The following is a 14,405-nucleotide window of genomic DNA, read 5'->3' as shown; positions in this document are numbered from 1 at the left end:
TCTTGTTCATATCTCTTGTATTTTTAGAAACTACAGAATAAGTAAAATCTCTTCAGTTTATAAATAATAAAAACAGGTCGGAGAGTATATTTTTTCTCTCACCTGTTGTTGAAATTTATCTGGATTTGTTGAGATAAATTTTCTTAAATTTTATAATAAACGTGGGTTTTGTTTGTTTTAATATTTAATGTTGTTGTTTTTTTTGTTGACTAGCAAAAATCTTTAGATGAATAGAAAAACTGTAAATTTGATAAGCTACAATGAATTTTGATCTAAATTGTACAATTTCAATATCAAATATTATATTATTGAGGTTTGGAACGATTAGTATCCATTACAATTTTATGTTAATATAATTTGTAGCAATTTTCGGGATCGATTTTCAAAATTGAAGATCAGAAAAAGCTAGCATTTGTAAAATATGTAATATCAAAGAAATCGTAATTAAAAATTTTGCATATAAATCTGAATCGACTGGGTCGCTACATAAAGTACCAACACCAATTTATATTCACGGGTATTTTAAGTTAACATATCCCACTAGGCCTTAGAGTTGAAAAAGATTGAATTCGTCTACGGAGGGATTCTAACAAATTTCAAAAGGATGGATCGATTATAACCTTAAAATTCAATATCCGTGAAGTAAATAAACTGTAATTGATCAAAGAATCTATATGTATGTATCATCTTCATGGCAACCTGAGAAAGGAAAACTATTTAAGTAATTATGGCTTATATGAAATAACTTAAATAATACACTAATTACTTAAAAATGGCGGCGGAACTATTCGGAAATTTTATTTTAATTACTAAAATCCCCTTTTCATTTATAATTAATAAACTTGATAAAAACCATAAATTTATAGCTGATGTACGAATGAATATTATTTTTTATCAATTCGATTTGGTCAAAATTTAGTTTTAGCTATATGTATATTAATTTTTTCTTTAGTACAGACAAACTCAATAAGCTCAAAGAAGTAATTAACACCGTAACATTAAGTCAAGAACTTATAAATTAGCAAAGTATGTAGATATAGTATAAAAAATTAACAGGAATTAAATATATTTATTATTAAAAAGCTTACAGCTGGGCAAGAAAGCTCGATAAAATATAATACATGAAATATAAAATATTAAGTAAGTAGTAATCGATATAAGCAAACATTTCACATTTTAGACATTGTTGTTCAGAAATTTCAGATGCATTTAAATTTCCATTATTTTTAAGAGCTTTCATTTAGATATATTATAATTATGTAATTCGATATTTTTTAATTTCAAAATTTAAAAAAAAAAGTATATAAATTTTAGAATATCTCATAAAAAGGAAAATTTTTAAAACAAATTAAACGATCTGTGCAAATCGATCGTGTAAATGCATACTATGTAAGTACATATATACGAGTTATTTGAATTCGAAACAAAAATTTCAATAAATGAAAGTCATATCAATTCGCATATGAACATGTACTTGTAAAACTTTTTAAGTTTTTGTTGTTAAGAGTTTCAATTGTTGGTTTGTTGGTTGATTGTATGTATTTGTTTACAAAACCATTAAAAAGTCACACTTAAAATCTGATGGTTTTTTCTTCTTCTTGGAAACTTAAAGCTACGAAAAACAAAACCAAGAAACTCTTAGTGTATATGGTTGAGTATCTGTGAGTGAGTGAATGGGGTTTATTAACATTTCAGCCTGTTCGTTAGTATGTATGTATGATGTCGTTGTATGTTTTGTATGACGTTTTCTGTTTGTTTTTATTTCTCGCATGCATGTACTGAAGTATGTATGAAGTGTTTATTTTACAATATTTATATGTTTTTGTTGTTTTGTTTTAAGTGTATTTTTATTATTTTTTTTTTTTTCATCAGAAAACAACAACGTATGCCAAAAATCAACAAATAGTTGTTAAAACATGAAACCGGCTTGCTAAAATTGAAATACATTTGTACGCATGCGCATTAGAGCTTTTATTTTAACACCACCATCGTCGTCGTCGTCGCCGCCGCCACTCACTCCAGATGACAAAAAGACCGACAGACAACCAAACAAAAACGAAAACAATCGTTAACAAATAAAATAACTTCAAAAATACAAAACGAACAGAATTGAAAGAAGAGCGAACGAACAGTTTTCGAAACGATTTGTTTAATTCAACGGAAAAAAATTGTCAACACACGAGTTTAAGGCAAGAGGGAAATAATTTTTAAATTCTGTTTAAAAATTTGTCACAATTAGTTTTAATTGTTAAGCGGATTTAAGAGGTTTTATTTAATATGTATTTACATTCGCTTTTGATTTCAATTTCAGTTTTTAACTTGAACAATCTTGAATAAGTATTCGTCTGATTTTTTATCAACAGGTTTTTAATATTTGTGTGCGTGTGCTTTACACGTATCGGGCATGTGTTTTCTAAGGTCATTAAAGGGTTTGTATTTGCTGATGATTCGTCTTAAACTATGCGACAAGAACTATGTACTTAAACCCATTAGAGGAATCGTTTATAAGCCCTTTATAAGCTTACATAGCACGTGTACTCTCAGTTAAAAGTTCTGAATGATAGAATTTTTTCAAAATACAATTTGAAATTTTCTCTTAATCAATAGCCAAAACGAACTTTCTTATGGAAAATTCATTTTCTAAAGTTGTTCGATGGGGGCGATTTTTTTTTTGCACTAGGGGACTTGAAATATTTAAAAAGTTTATTTTAATAATATTTGACGTTGGTCATTTTTCACATTTCGAAATCCAGCATATCGATGATGATGATGATTACAATTTCTATTAATGTTCGTTTAATATTTAAGATTAAATTTTTTGAAGGCGTAACAATAGATAGTTTTACAAAAAGAAAATGGACAAAATTTCTTTTGTGAAGTTCAAGTGGTTGTTGGATTTAATAACAATAGATGATGTACTCGAACAAGCCAACCACTTGAGTTTCACGCCATACACAGCGGGATACAAGTACAAGCAGCAACAGCAGCAAAAGTATCTGTAGCAACAGGCAAAGAGCAAACTAAGTGTATATAATACAAAATCAATGTTGGAAGAAATATTTTTTAAGAATACTATAGAGGAGTATGAATTTTTGGCATTGACTTTTGTCTTTAACCGATGAGCGCTAAGACTAAAAGCGATAACATTTGTTTGTGTTATTAGTATTGTTGATGTTGTTGCTGTTGCATTGCTCTTTTGTTTTCAAGTGTTGTACATTTTAGTTACGCCGATGTTCATTATACGATCAGCTCAAGCAGATGCGCCAAAGGATTCTTGAGATATTGTATTTGTTTGTTCTCTCTTCGTGCTGATGCTATTGTTGTTGTTTTGTATAAGTTCACAAGTACAAAACCATTAGACATCGTAGTATTATCATTTTCATTTGTTCTTTCTTGGGAATTCCAAAAATGATCAGGTTTAAATGTTTTTGTTTTTTTTTCATATTTGTTGTTCTTGTTACCTGCTTGTTTTGCTTGTACTTTTAAGAATTTTGTTTCGAAGTATGGATGGATGACAGACAACCTGTATGTATTGTAGCAACAATGCTGCTGAAATGGACTGAGATGGGACGAACCCATATTTCGTTCTGTGGACAGGTGAGGTAGGTGAGGTTGTAGTTTTAAAAGAAATTTGAGATTTTTCAAGAAAGATTTACAAAAAGGATAAAAGTTTAATCATTATTTTTAGTTATTCGAGAGCCTATACAGATTTATGACAATGAGGTACTTGACATTATTTTTTATATTCGCATTCAATATGCACACACATACATGCATATGCTGTTTTTTGTTTATGGCTTTTGTATTAGTTAATAGTTAAATAATTAATTTTCAAGTAACAAACTAAATCGAATTTATGAAGAAATTCTTGCCATTACATTAAGGACAAAAAGCAAATTTAATATTTACAATAAATCCTTGTAATACATAACAACAACTGTGTAAGAAACCAAACCAAAAGTCAAAAGGCATTTCGTTAGCAATTCTAAATACAGGTTACAATACAATTTAAATGGACTTTAGGCTGTATTTAAATAGAGAGACATTTTTTTAATTTATGTTGCATCACCAAGTGGAATTATGTAGTTAATTGCAACATCTCTAGATTATATAGATTATAAAGTTTTATTAGAAATTATTTTTAAATCCAACAGTTATTAAAAGCTCTCAAAATATTCGAAAGTTAACATCAACAAAATTTTAGAATGTAAATAAATACATACATACATATGTATGTATTTATTTTTTAGCTTTCTATATGATCACTATCATTAAGCTTAAGTTCGATTTGCTTTTGGACTTCATCTTCATTATTCGTTATCATCATAATAAATGATCATTGAGATGAATTTCAGAAGAAGATTAAGTTGCTTGTAAAATACCAAGAATCCATCCATATTGCTGAAAAATGCCGCTTACTTTTTAGTTTTGTATTTTTTTGTTTATTTTTTGTGTTTTTTCTCGAGTTTACATTTAAACGTTACATAAAGTTCAGCTCAGAGTTGTTGTAAATTATAAACTCTTTTCTTTTTATTTGTGTTCATGAAAAAACACAACAACAACATCATCGTAAGTATAAAATAAAAAGAGTTATTGCACGTTATTATCACGAAGTAGATGAGTGTAATGATCATTACGGTGATGTTGACGATCATAACGTTGGCAATCCTTTGTAAGTTAAAGTAAATCTTCCAAGTAAATACTTGTTTGTATGAGTGTGTAGATTTACCCTGCAGTTCGGAAAAAGTCAATGCGTACGAAAAAAGACAGTAATTTCCTCTAAAGTCTAAGCACCTTGTTGGCTCTAATTCTTGTTTCGTCACAAATGTCTTCACAAGAATGGAAACAGTCATCACTTTAGTGTACGCTTTGTGAGAGAAAGCGGTGACAGTCGTCACTTTACAGTTCCAAATTTAGAAAAAATTTTCATTGCCATGCCTTTGAACTAGCTTTCTTATTGTCTCTTTCTATCCCCCGGCGGCATGTTACCTTGATGAAAGATCATCTTGGTGTTATTGCAAACCCGAAGAAAAGAAGTGCTACCAGTACATTTAACTTGTCCCAGTTATTGCAGCTTCGGAGTGCACGTGGTAGCTGTGAGTTAAACCCAAATTCGACTGATGCATGGTAAAGTCTACAATTTGGGATAAGATCGGTGCTGTTGCCGAAGACAATAGAGGAGTGACCGTGGGACTAAGCGTTGGAAATGAGTTGGTGTTAAGTGTATCTATAAGGTACAGTGCGGATGCATTTTATGCGAAATTTGCCCACCCATAGTAAGCGTGTCGGATGTTGTGTGTTGTATAATACCATTGAATTTTCCTTCCTTGTCCAGGTATGAATAGGGTTTACTCTGTTCATACCAGATTTACCACAGTATGTTCTCTGTGAGTAAGAACAGGACTTATTTGATGGGTTCGTGATTGGGTCTACCGAATATTTCTCTAGGTGCTGTTGCCTCAACAGCGACCAACCCATCTGCGTGGTTGTAAACAGAAGTGATGTTTTTGCATATCCGAAGTTAAGGGCAGCAATGGTCAGAGATTAGATAGCTCGAGTATTTGAGTAAAGTGCTTGTACATGGCCTGGCTGAACCATGTATAAAAATTGCCACCGGAATATAAGAAACACAAAGGAGCGGTGATGGGTCGTCTAGTTAGCTCACCCAGTGGTTGAAAAGTACCACTGTGAAATAAGACCAACACGGCAGGTGCTCACATAAAGCGATTCGACTTCTTGCCTCTTTGTAATCTATGCAGTGACGGTTGACTTCCAAGACCACATGTTAAAAAAGCTAGTTAACTGACGGTGCCTAAAGATGTGTTAAATAGGTAGTTCGGGACTCTCCTGCCGCACTGCTGGGTAATGCATACGATTTTGTTGTATTGGTTGATTATAGATACAAACATCCATGCATACGTATTGTTTCGTCGTCAGTAATGCATTTGCCGTAAACTAAATAACAACAATAAATACAACAAATACATTACCAACTCCAGCAATAAGAACAAATCAGCACAGGCGTCCCTTTTCGAACATGGTGGAAAAAGTATGTGTATATTTGTAAATTGAATATTATTAAGGTTCATTTAAAATAGCGTTAATTCTTAGGCCAAATAGGTCGGGTTTAGCAAACTCTGCCAAATAACTATAGCACCTTTTTTAATTGGACATCAGAATTTTTCCCTTGCATGAGATTTTCGATATATCGTGTCATAAAATTTTAATAATCCCTGTTTTTAGCCATATTTGAGACGTTATAACATTATTATTATAATGATATAGGAGAGAATCCTGTACATCTGATCTGAGGTGGGGATGGGATCATCATTGTTTTTAGCAGCATCAACAAGCATTTAAGGTTGTATGTTGAATTTATGCTTGTGATTGTTTGTGATTCGCCTATATACATACATATTTAGTAAATAAATATGTATATATAATTATTTAAGTTCGGATAAAATTTGTTTTGTTTTGTTTTTAAGTGCTTACATAGTGCTCGTGGCATAACGATGCTTGAGCTTGAAATTTGTATACCTTCATTTCTTCCTTTTCGTAATGATCATCAACATCATCTTAACTTTCAATATGCTACGTACATACAGAGGAATGTTTTCGTATATACATTCATACTCAAGTATACTTATGAATGTATGTAGACAATTTACATAAAGATTACAACACGATAAACGTGGTCAAGTTCTAGATATTGTGCTTTTCGTACAGATCTTCGTTGTCGCTATACATGTGTTTAACTTTTTACTGGTATGCCAGCACTGTTGAGGTGGTAGGGACAAAATATTGATGTTTGTTTGTCAAACTGTTCGAATGGGTTGAGTGACTGTTGGTCTGGCCGACTGAGTGGCGGGTTAGTTGGCTGACTGAATACTTGAGATGGTTTGTTGTTTTTCTGATTTGGCTAAAATCATGTTTAATCCACATCAACCACTACATCCACTACTAAAGACTTGAGGTCGTTTAGAGTTTTTCTTATAGCATCTTTGCGAGTGTATATTAGAGAGAATGTATGTATGTACTTTGTATTTTTGCATTTTCTTGTGCATCTTTCTCTTGCCATTTTCCTTAAGTGGCATTTTAATATGTATGTATATATGTTTGTATGTAAGTACCATCATACTTGTATAAGTAAAAATTTAATGTTAAACCATGGTATTTATAATGTGTTAATATTGCTTTTTATTAGTTTGAATCCGCAACCAAGAACCATATTTTCAAGGTTGTTGATACGAGTACTTTGGAATTTATTTGTTTTAAATTGATGTTGAGTTTTTCTTCTTGTGGTAACAACAACGATGATGATGTTTTCTAAAACATTTAAATCCTTTATTTAAAGTCTTTTAATGTTTTTCTCTGAATCTGAATGCTGGGCTTTTACTTTTGACCATCATCATTAATTACATTCGGGCTTAAAGTAAAAAAGGCTAAAAAATGAAAAAAAAATCAGTCACAGTAACAAATTAGCACGATTTACTTCATTTTGTTTTTAGTTGAACTCATGCTTTTTCTCAACTATTGTTTAAAGACGCTGCGATAGCACGACTTTCGCAGAGTTATTTTTTAGCTTTTTTGGCTGTGGTCATCATTTAACAAGACATTTTAGGCCCTTTAGGAATCATACCATAAAAGAAGTTGCTTTTTCAGTTGTTATCTAGAGTTTGGCATCGCTTTGAAATTTTCAACTACAACACGAACAAAAAAAAAAACAGAGCTATGGTTAAAAAAGTAAGTTTCTCCAGCCATTCTGTTTATGTTTCTTATTGTATTTGTGGTTGTTGGAATCCTTAGTAAGCTTCTTGATTTACCGCTGGAATGCTGTTTATTGTTTGCTATTGCAACTTTAGCATTTATGCATTTAAGGCCTCATGCTGTGGTTGTCATCTTTGGTTTCTTTTTACACCAAGATTAAGTAGAAGGTCTACTCCTTCTTCTGATCTTTGCAGCAAAAAAAAAAAAAAGAAAAAGTACTCAGTCTTCAACAACGAACAAACATAAGTTTCTACAAGTTTTATCTGTGGCATATTTGAAATGCACTGAAAGAAAAATAACATTTGAATAACGTTAAACAAATTTTTTAGTTGGTTTATAGTAGTCATCTGCATGCAAGCCATCGATACTCTGATAAGTTTTTACTATCTATCAATAATTTTTTCTCCGTGTAAATTTTGTTAAGTGACATACATGAAATTCATGTTTAACATTGTTATTGGACCCGTAGCTTATGTTTTTTTTATTTGCCAACTTGTATACATCTAGACATACAAAATTTTTTAACGAAAATAATATAAGGAATAAAAATCTTTTGCTTTTATGCAAAATAACTTCATGTTTGTTAAAAGATAATTGTTGTCGCTACAAAAAAAACAAAAAACATATAAAATACAGATATAAAAATCCAAAAATACTTGCGCATCCAACGAATTATTATCTTGTTGGCGGTCATTTTTAAACATTCTTTTACAGAAGTTTACTAAACACATAAATATACAAAAATATTTATGGGTATGTACCCAACAAACATTAGGTTGTATTCTCTAAAATGCTCATATTTGAATTCAATTTGGAAATATATGTATGTATTTGAAATATTATATAGAAAAAACTTCCATTTATATGAGTATCAATTGACTTACTTTTCAAGTTGTTGTCAAAGGTTTCACATGTAAGGGAACACTTTCCCAAGTTATACTAATTTTAATATTAAACATAAATGTTTGTTGGGTAATAATATTTTTCCTTAGAAAATTAGAAGAAACCGATAAACCTTTAGGGGGTTTGCTTAACAAATGATTTGAATATTCACGAAGACCGCAACGAATCTCATTTGAAACCTGTTTAAACTCGCAGCACTCAATCTATCCACATCACACATAATTAACGTAACATCAAATCGAAAAAAAAAAACTAAATTATAAAGAATCATTTATAATTTGATAAAATCAAAAATTAGAATTAACAAAACCTAAAACAAAACAAAAAACGATAATAATATTTTAAACAAAAAGATTTTAAAGACCTTTAAGTAAAAGGGCTGACTGAAAGCCAAACAGATGATGAAGTTACAGACAATCATGCAACATCAAATTAAACCTTTCTTTTTTATACAGAGAAAACTGTTTCATAAAAAGAGGCAGGCCAAGCATTTAATTTTTTATTTCTAATGTTTAGATTGAGGCATACTCGTACTGAGCCAAGTCAGTAAGATGAATTATACAAATATGGCTCAAGCCGAAGTGTTCGATTTAGTTTTGGCTTCATTTTAAAACTAATTTCAAACAAAAGATTCGGCTATTGTCTTCTTATTCTTTCCACTACATACAGCACACAGTTTGTTGTCTGTCCAACAAGTGTTAAACATAATGGATACATGATTTTTATGATTTTTGTATCTTTTTGTTTGAGCTCAAGATTTATCAAAAGAGCTGAGGAATGTCAGTCACTTAAATCAATGGACAGACATTTTTATCTTTCACTCTTGAAAATATTTGAAAACTTTTTATTTCTAATAATTATTGGTACAAAAATAAAAACAATGGCTTAATCGAAACTGATATAAGAAATTGAATTCCCATGATGCTTTACTTCTGTTCAGTCGTAAAAAAAATAAAACTTAATTATTTTTATTAATTTTTTATTTGATTTTACTTAAAATACAAATAATATGGCTCAAGGAAAACAGCATTACGAACAATTTATTATTATTAATCATTTTAATCGTCATCAGCAACATCTTCACTAGCAAATTACTTTTTATTTCTTTCTGCAAATACTCATCATTGAGTTTTAAATTTATACCGCTCTTTATCTCTTTTTTTTTCAAACAAAATATATCTTTTTAGCATTAAATAGTTTTGTTAAGCATGTTTTAATATAATTTTAATTTTTCCATGCATTTGCATGGAAATGTTTTACAAAGTTTAGGTACATATCAAGAGTGTCATAACTTTAAGTGGGGTTTTTTTTTGAACTGATTTCTACAAAGACAGTTCCATATTTATAAGAAGTCAAGCCTTTACCAAAAGAAGTGGCTTGTATCGCCCTTTCGGATAATTGTTTAACAATTTACAACAATTAAACGAACACGAAAAAAATCTCAAGTGTTGCTATGCTTTCATATAAATTAAACACGAACAAATAAGCATGGTGTTGCCATATGTTTATTAAAAATTTAATTATAAAAAGTTTTATTTTTGAAAAGATAAATATACTTAACCATAGAATGCAGTATTCGGACTAGATAACTTAAATCTGATAAAAAATAAAAAAAATCTCGAAATTTCAAAATATAAATACCCAAAAAAGACCCATGTGGTTAAAGAAGGAATCAACTCTGGCAAAATAATTATTCTTTTTATAAATTAACATAGTAACAAAATCTTTTTTTTTTTTTTTTAATTGTACAATTTTTTATTTTTATTTTAAATAAAATCTTATTTGCTGGTTATAAATTAATTAAATGTGGCAACAATTAAACCCTATGAAAACATCTGTGTATCTATGTGAAATTTATATGAATCCATATGATCAATTTGTACCATTTTAATGTATCTGCAATATGAGAGTATATTCGTGTATATTTAGAGATATTTTTCGTTTGATTGTATGGGTATTTAATTAAGACCTATACTTTTATGGTAAAAACAAAAATCTTTAAAGACGGTGTTGTTTGTTGTTGTTGTTGTGTTTTATTAATTTTACTAAGAAATTGAAAGATTTATAATCAAACCGGTTTACTAAAGTGTAAAAATATAGGTGAGAGACAAAATTTGTTTCTCAATTTTAAACGCTCACCTGTGCATACATGTATCTTTGAGATAATTTTTAAGATTTCAACCAAAATAATACAAACATTAACATCATAAATCTTTGTTTGAAAATTCTCTTTCATTTAAATGGTTACTTTGTATCTCTTAGTTTGTCTATTATAAGAATGTATGAGTTGAAGAGTTGGTAACATTTACAGAGATTATTTTGTTAACAAGTAAAGCTATTGTTACTACCATGTATGTGTCTTAAATGCTCTTTAAACAATTTTTACTGCTACTATACAGCATCCATGCCCATAGTATGAAGTTTATTATTGCTCTCAGCATATTTTGTTCAGACATACTATATAGCATGTATGCTGATGTGATTTTCTAGATATATGACCAATAGGTGAAAAGTCACACTCATTTGAATAAAACTCTGTATGACCAAAATGTCCAACTTTGACCCCCTCTAAGTCCGGCAGTTCTTGACCGATAGAGCTGAAAATTTGTGTCTGGTCTACTATTCAATAGTACTAACCTTAGTGCAAATTTCGTCAAAATCGATTTTTTGAGTTGGGTCACTTGACATGAAATTCTCCATATGTATTTATTAACGTAAACTTCATTTCAAAAGTCATTATTAATTAGTAACACTCAATATGGTGTAGGGTATAATATGGTCGACCATGCCCGACTATACATTCCTACTTTTTGTTTGTTTTGCAAATAATACGGAATTCCATTGAAAAATTTAGATATTATGGGGAACATGAGTCAAAATTTTTGTGGCAATACTGATGTTAATTTTTTAAGTTAAAGTTAAAAATTATTTTAGTTTGATAAAACGAGACTTTTTTCGATTTTTATTAAATAAATAAATAATTATCGAAATGTGTTCGAAGTTAGGTAAGACAACAACGATTTAGTTGCGCCTTAAACCTATCAAAATCAACTGTACAAAAATCAATACATTCATTGAAGACCAACACATCACATCATTATGGAAGCACTTGACTGATCTTCAAAGGTGAATGTCTTTACTATTATACAATTGTTTTAGTTCGAAATATTCATATCATTAATGAATTCTCTTATATTCGAATTTATTTATATTTGCTACTCTCTCAATCTTATTCTCTTGCTTCTCCAAAAGCAATAAACAAAAATAGAGAGAAAAAGGAATGGATGGATAGAAACACTTGCTTTTGTTAAAAATGTTGTTAGGAAACAACAGAATTGTTTTAACAACAAAATTAATATGCAAAGATCAGCTTTAAATTACGCTACTTTAGCGATAATTTTTTTCTTTTTTAACTGAAACACATATTGAATTTTATTATTGAAAACATTTATATGCATGTATGAGTAAATGTACACATATTCAGATGGACAGATAGAGACAAATACTAGGAATACGAATAATAATAAATAATTTTATAAACACTTATTATCAACGTTTAACATGATCATGCCTAAAGGTTATCATGTTCTCTGTACAGTAGATGTGTGTACTGGGGACATATTTATATGTAGTTATAAGAGTGTGTCTATGTATGTATGTATATAAATATTAATTGTGAAAAACCATTAAAAATAATATTTTATTAAAATGAAATCAAATCATAAACATTTTAAAATTCCATTACTTAATGAGTCTGGCACCAGAAAAATATAACCTAATATGATCTTCAGGGATCAACTATTGACATAATCATGTTTAGATGCAGCCATATTTCAGCACTTATCACTAAACGAATTAGTGATTATTTTATTTATTCAACGATTCCCAAAAGAAACTACACATAAAAATCACTTAATAAATATGTATTGATGTATTTGTGTACGAATAAGTTTCATTTGGATTAAACGAAATGTTGAATATGTCGCATTTTATTTGTTGCTTTTGTATCTGTTTTCTGTTGGATTCTTTTGTTTGGTGGCGTTGGCCAGGCGTGAAGTTTCGTGCATTTTGTAACACAACTAACAGGCCATGTTGTACTGTTGAAAGAACTATAGATTTTTATTTTTTATTGTTTTGTTGTTTTTTTATTATTATTATTTTCTCTCTTCATAACAATCATTCATGATCTTTGTAGTGATGTTTGTTATAGGCTTGCCAGATTTGATAAAGTATTATAAACAAATCGTATTTCTCAACAAGACTTGGTACTCTTGCAATAAATTGGTTATTTGCCAACCTAATATGCATATATGGCAACTCTGTTTTAAAATTTTAATTAAAACCACCAGTGTTTGTATCATTTGTTTTGGTTCTAGAATTGCTGCTGCTGCTGCTCCTGCTGGTGGTTTTAAGCTCTATGTTTGATTTCTCAACTGTTGCTGGCCTAAGCTTTCCACATCAAAGATCTTAACAACAACAAAAATAACCAACATACAGACGTAACCACAAATAAATAAACAAATAAATGGAAAGACAAACGTTGGATATTCAGCCAGTATTTTTATTTATTTTCTTTTCAACATTTAAGGGTTTTTATTTTATTTCTGTTACATTCCTATAGACCAAATGCTCGTCTGATTATGACTGCGTGTATAAGAGTGTGTGTATCGGGGCTTTTTAATTTTTAATCTTATTATTTGTTAATTAGGTAAGTACTCTTCAAAAACATTTCAAATATGTATGTATATATATTTTTGTTGTACAACATCAATATAAAAAAGCTCAAATAATTTATTAGTAATTCGGGCACGAGCCTCTTCTGTTTGGTTTTTAATAAAATTTTTCAAAAAGGGTCATTACTCTGTTTTGTGTTTTATTTTACTTACTGAATCTTGACAGTTTATTCTCTTTGTAATGCATTATTTTTAACAATATTTACTCGGTAATGGATCTTTCTTATGACTTTGTCTCTGTTGTTTTTTCGACGCTTTTTTGTGGCTTTTATTTCGTTTGAGATTTCTTACCTGTAACGAAAATGATAAAAAAAAAGAAGAGAAATCAGATACGATACATTATGATAACTAGCACTAGAATGGAATTAAAATAAGACTAATAAAAATATAATAAAACAAATGAACGAATAAGTAAAAGAAATAATTATGTTTGTTTATAAATATAAAAGTATGTAAACGTACGTACGATATACACATGTGTGTATGTAAATACTGATATGTTGGCTTTATCATTAAAAATTGTTTTGTAATCGACTAATATAAAATGTTGCTAATTTTGTGCTTTTCGCATTAATGAGTTAATTCGTTTATTTTGATAAAGAGAAAATATGAATGAATAGGTTGTTTTATATTTTGTGAAATTGTATATCAGTATTAGTTTTTTAAGCCAATTTAAAACTATGTACTTGTAAACTTGCTTTTGTTTTCTTCTTCAACAGCTGGTACTTTCGCTGATGCAATGATGCCAAACAGATACAACTGACAGTTTTTTACGTTTGTTTTAGCATGTATTCATTCACACGATGTTCGTTCATATGAGAATGATTTAAAAAAAGTACAACATTTACAATAACACATACAAATTCTCACGACACTGAAATTGATGTTGTTATCTATATACATATGTATGTATATTAAGGTTGCCCCGTTTGTATGGAGATACATGTAAGGTACTTCTCACCGAAAATGAATGCTTGATTCATTCTAAGATACTTTTTCCTA

At 29.6% G+C, this 14,405-nt stretch overlaps 1 protein-coding gene across 2 annotated transcripts in view; it reads right to left on the bottom strand.

Moving 5' to 3' along the window:
- Positions 1-14,405, bottom strand: part of LOC119599625 (epidermal growth factor receptor) — a 53,409-nt gene that overhangs the window by 18,852 nt on the left and 20,152 nt on the right. The window lies entirely within an intron of this gene.

The sequence above is a fragment of the Lucilia sericata genome, unplaced genomic scaffold, assembly GCF_015586225.1.
Source record: "Lucilia sericata isolate MDLA Ls3-8-SP2 unplaced genomic scaffold, ASM1558622v1 Contig000083F_arrow, whole genome shotgun sequence".
Taxonomy (NCBI): domain Eukaryota; kingdom Metazoa; phylum Arthropoda; class Insecta; order Diptera; family Calliphoridae; genus Lucilia; species Lucilia sericata.
Note: the sequence above shows the minus strand (reverse complement) of the source record. Positions and strands in the feature narration are given on the sequence as shown.